We start from the raw sequence: 6,000 nt of genomic DNA on the forward strand, positions 1-6,000 counted from the left end.
GGACGTTATACCAAGTTTATTTATACAGGGGTTACACAACTCTAGCAGCTCCCTCATATTGTCTAAAAGTTTTGCCTCTGCTGATTCAAGTATTATTATTATCACCCAAGGAGAATTTTGTTTTGATGTCCTTTAACAATATGGTTTTCATACACTACAGGAGTTTGATTTGTGCACTTATATGACTTTCTTTTGACATTACTAATATTAAATTGCCTCCCGGGATGGTATTTATACAGAGGTTACATGACTCGGTCATCTGTGTCGACATATTTAGTATCTGTGGTCACTACTTTATCTATGTGTTTATTTATTTAATTTTTGCTTTTGTTTGGGGATTTGCATTTTTGATTTGGCAGTTATAATAATAAATGGTGTGAATTAGCACAGGTCTCTGTTTCAGTGTAGTTTTTCCACTTTGCCATCTGTTCATATATTTTTTGGAGTTCTTAATTTGTTTTTTATTAATCAGTGCTGGCTATAGTAGACTTTGTGGTTCTTTAACCACTTTCTCTTTTTCTGCTTTTATACAATATGGAACTACTGTCCAGCACCCCTGGCCTGCTAAATACTTAAATTGCAGACCGGGGTTGATTATCTAAGCCCTTAAGATAAATGGTGCTGTGAGAGGCTCCTTTTATATATATATATATATATATATATATATATATATATATATATATATATATATACAGTTTACACATACACATTGGTGTCAGGTTGATTATACATACACATTGGTGTCCAGTGGATGCCCTAAATATATACATTGGTGTCAGTGGCCATAATTATGTCATTGGTGTCAGTGGGATATACAGGGAGTGCAGAATTATTAGGCAAGTTGTATTTTTGAGGATTAATTTTATTATTGAACAACAACCATGTTCTCAATGAACCCAAAAAACTCATTAATATCAAAGCTGAATATTTTTGGAAGTAGTTTTTAGTTTGTTTTTAGTTTTAGCTATTTTAGGGGGATATCTGTGTGTACAGGTGACTATTACTGTGCATAATTATTAGGCAACTTAACAAAAAACAAATATATACCCATTTCAATTATTTATTTTTACCAGTGAAACCAATATAACATCTCAACATTCACAAATATACATTTCTGACATTCAAAAACAAAACAAAAACAAATCAGTGACCAATATAGCCACCTTTCTTTGCAAGGACAATCAAAAGCCTGCCATCCATGGATTCTGTCAGTGTTTTGATCTGTTCACCATCAATATTGCGTGCAGCAGCAACCACAGCCTCCCAGACACTGTTCAGAGAGGTGTACTGTTTTCCCTCCTTGTAAATCTCACATTTGATGATGGACCACAGGTTCTCAATGTGGTTCAGATCAGGTGAACAAGGAGGCCATGTCATTAGATTTTCTTCTTTTATACCCTTTATTGCCAGCCACGCTGTGGAGTACTTGGACGCGTGTGATGGAGCATTGTCCTGCATGAAAATCATGTTTTTCTTGAAGGATGCAGACTTCTTCCTGTACCACTGCTTGAAGAAGGTGTCTTCCAGAAACTGGCAGTAGGACTGGGAGTTGAGCTTGACTCCATCCTCAACCCGAAAAGGCCCCACAAGCTCATCTTTGATGATACCAGCCCAAACCAGTACTCCACCTCCACCTTGCTGGCGTCTGAGTCGGACTGGAGCTCTCTGCCTTTTACCAATCCAGCCACGGGCCCATCCATCTGGCCCATCAAGACTCACTCTCATTTCATCAGTCCATAAAACCTTAGAAAAATCAGTCTTGAGATATTTCTTGGCCCAGTCTTGACGTTTCAGCTTGTGTGTCTTGTTCAGTGGTGGTCGTCTTTCAGCCTTTCTTACCTTGGCCATGTCTCTGAGTATTGCACACCTTGTGCTTTTGGGCACTCCAGTGATGTTGCAGCTCTGAAATATGGCCAAACTGGTGGCAAGTGGCATCTTGGCAGCTGCACGCTTGACTTTTCTCAGTTCATGGGCAGTTATTTTGCGCCTTGGTTTTTCCACACGCTTCTTGCAACCCTGTTGACTATTTTGAATGAAACGCTTGATTGTTCGATGATCACGCTTCAGAAGCTTTTCCATTTTAAGAGTGCTGCATCCCTCTGCAAGATATCTCACTATTTTTTACTTTTCTGAGCCTGTCAAGTCCTTCTTTTGACCCATTTTGCCAAAGGAAAGGAAGTTGCCTAATAATTATGCACACCTGATATAGGGTGTTGATGTCATTAGACCACACCCCTTCTCATTACAGAGATGCACATCACCTAATATGCTTAATTGGTAGTAGGCTTTCGAGACTATACAGCTTGGAGTAAGACAACATGCATAAAGAGGATGATGTGGTCAAAATACTCATTTGCCTAATAATTCTACACTCCCTGTATATATATATATATATATATATATATATATATACAGTTTACACATACACCCAGTGGCCACCCTAAATATATACATTGGTGTCAGTGGCCGTAATTATGTCATTGGTGTCAGTGGGCTTACTTACCTGTGAGCCGATGCTTCAAGCTCTGCACGCCGCCAGTCACCCACCGCTTCTACCAGGTCACAGTGCGCCCGCCTGCCGCTACATGCTCACAGTGTGCAAACTGACATGCGCAGTGGCATTCTGACAGGCCCGTCCAAAATTTCGGAGATGTGTAAAGGCGGGTCTGTCAGAGCGAGTGTCTGGAGGCTATGTCAGGTCGCGGCCCACCAGCAGGGCCATTATGGCCCGGTAGTGGGCCGCGGCCCAGCTGTTGAGAAACATCTAATCTACAAAATAGCTATGTTAAATATTGCAGAGCTGGATACATTTTACTATACATAAGTATAAGGGGAAGCACTCCAGATATTTTGCAGCAAAAGCAGGCAATAAAATAAATAAATATTGAATGTATAATGCAATAATGTTTTATTTTCCTTAATTATTTTTTTTTTATACATTTTGAGTTTAATGTCCATTGAGACATTTAATATGCTCACAAATCACACTTTAGAAAGGAAGATTATAATAATAAAATATGTTTTTCAGACCTTTAAGTATTATAAAAATGTGTTAAGTAAGCAAGTTACATTACAAGGGAGCTGGAGTGTTTGTATAATTAATTAAAAGCTGAAATTATTCCAAGAAGAATTTGAATTAGATTCGACCCTGCAATTAACTTAAGGGGTTGGCGGTGAACAATTAATTTATTTGGAAAATAGAATGAAATATTAACAAACTGCTCATTAGAATGTATCCAATTAATAATTGAAAAGAATGAGAAAAATATAATTTGTCAGCAGTAAATCAAGAAAGTGTAACGTTCAAAAAAAGTATTTGATTAAAAGGATCAACAGAAAAACAATGGCAAAGTGCAAAATTAATTAAAATTAATTTTAATCTAGGAATAAAAGGAAAGTGCGTTTTGTGAGTAATTATATAAGCAAAGTGTATGTTTATAAGAACATATTGTTAAAAGTACATTTTAAATGTAACATAGAACCATATCAGTACTGGTAGGTAGATGTCCAAAAATAATGAGGAATGATAAACACTCCAACCCACATGTACACTCTTTCTGCTTCAGACAGTTTGGTTTCTATCTGTTTGGAATCAGGCACGTTGAGTTGGAACATTGCTTTAGCTTAAATATTTTAAATACATAAATACACACACACACACACACACACACATATATATATATATATATATATATGTAGAGAGAGAGATCCAAAAAAGACAGCACTCGCTGAGCTTTAAAGTAAAAAAATAACTAATTAAAAATGGGGGATAGGCATGACATTTCGATGCTGTACTAGCGTCTTTATCAAATGTCCCAAAGAGAAGAGGGTGATGTTTCAATGTAGGTGCACCATCAGCGTGATGCCCTTGGATACTCATCAATATAATCACTTATAATCCCTTCAAATATCCCACTATCGATTTCAGACTAAATGGTCTATAGCTTCCTGGATCAGCCCTGTTTCCCTTTTTGAAGAGTGGCACTACATCAGATTTACATCAGTCCTGGGGTACTATGCCTGAGGATAATGAGTCTTGAAAAATTAAGAGTAGATGTTTGTCTATAACAGTGCTAAGTTCCAGTAAAACCCTTGGGTGTATTCCATTTGGGCCTGGAGTTTTATTTACCTTAATATTATCCATTTTTTCCCGATATCCTCTAGACATAACCCAGTTCATGGTATGTTCTAGCTTGTTTCAAAGTATCCTCCATTGGTTCCTCTCTTGTGCACACTGAAGAAAAGAATTGATTTAGTACCTCAGCCTTCTCCCTGTCATTGTTAATTATGCTACCCTCCATGCATTTTAATGTACCTATATTGTCCTTCTTAGATTCTTTGTCATGTACTTAAAAATCCTTTTAGGGTTTGACTTAGAATCCTTTGCTATTAATCTTTTATTTTTAATTTTGGCTAATTTGATTGCTTTTTTTGCATGCTTTGTTACATTTCTTATATATTTGTTATGTTGAGTCTATTATTTTCTTTCAATCATTTAAATGCCCTACATTTTTTCTGATTTCTCTTGACACATTTTTATTTAGCCACATTGGCTTGGATTTATTTATTTTACTTTATAACCACATGGTATGTGTTGATATGTATATTTATTTTATTTATTTATTTATTTATTTAATTAAAAGTCTTAGTTAAACGTTTAAGACACTGCTTATGGAAAGTGATTTCAAATGTGACCATGTTATGATCACTGTTACCCAAATGTTCTTTGACTTCTATGTTTGATATATCTGTATTGTTTGATAGCACTAAATCCAATATAGCTTTATTCCTAGTTGGCTCCTCTATTAATTGTGACAAGAAGTTATCCCTGAGATCATTAAAACATTAATCTCCCTTAGCATTATGTTTTAAATTATGTATTGTTGAAAATGACGTTTGTAATGGCACCACCATATACAAAATATTTTTCAAGGACTATTTACCTTGAATTTATATAAGAAACAATTAATTTTGAGACTCAAAGTAGCAAAATATATGTAAATAAAGATAGGAATATTTGTTTTACAATATGCTTCTATTTACAGTATTTATCAAATTGTTTGTGCTTGACAATTTACACCAGTAAAGCCCAACATGAGTTCAAAGAAAGGATCCATGAACACATGGATGATAGTGAGAATTTTAAGGCATCAAATAGTATAGAAAGACATTTCAAGGTGCACCATCAATAAAGTTTTGATAGGCTGATAATTGTGGGTATGGAAAAAGTCTCTTTGGATAGGTGAGAAAAGGGTATATTAATCAAAACCTTTTACATAGGGAAACGTGCTGCACTTATGTGTTAGTGACTTTAACACCAAATATAGAATATGCTAGTTCACCTACTTAATAAAGAAGGAATTTGAAATCAAAAGAAGAAAATAGCTTTGCTATTGCTTCAGGTAACCTTATTTAGTTTCCTATCTTAGACATCAGATTCATTTTTGACATATAAATTAAGGACAAGTGAAGTGCTAAATTATTGCCCTCCCGCAAACTAGCAAATTTTCCCATTTGCAGGAGTGCAATAATTAACCAGCCATTACAAGTGGCTGGTTATTGCCACCACAACCTTGTGGTAGCAATTAGCACTTATGAAATGAACCAGAGATCGGATCTCTGGTTTATTTTATAAATCTGCCCCAAATGCCCCCAAAATACTGTCTAGTGTAGTCAATTAAAAAAGAAAGATGGCAGCATCTTTATTTTTTAATATAAGTACTTTACAGCACTAGGCAGTATTTTGGCGTTAAAGTTGGTAGGAGTGGGATGTTAAAAAAAGTGCCTTTACATTGTGGTCAATAGCAACTGTGTGTTCCCAGTAAATATATATGTATGTACAGTGGGTATTGAAAAGAATTGCCCCCCTTGAAAAGAATCACATTTTGTTGCTTTGCAGCCTGAAATAAAGACAGACATAGTTTTTGCTAATCCAGTTGTAATTTCTCAGTGCAACTTACATCTTAACATCCAAGTGAAAGACACAACACCAACATGTCA

This window comes from Bombina bombina, chromosome 3 (genome assembly GCF_027579735.1).
Source record: "Bombina bombina isolate aBomBom1 chromosome 3, aBomBom1.pri, whole genome shotgun sequence".
In the NCBI taxonomy this organism is placed as follows: Eukaryota; Metazoa; Chordata; class Amphibia; order Anura; family Bombinatoridae; genus Bombina; species Bombina bombina.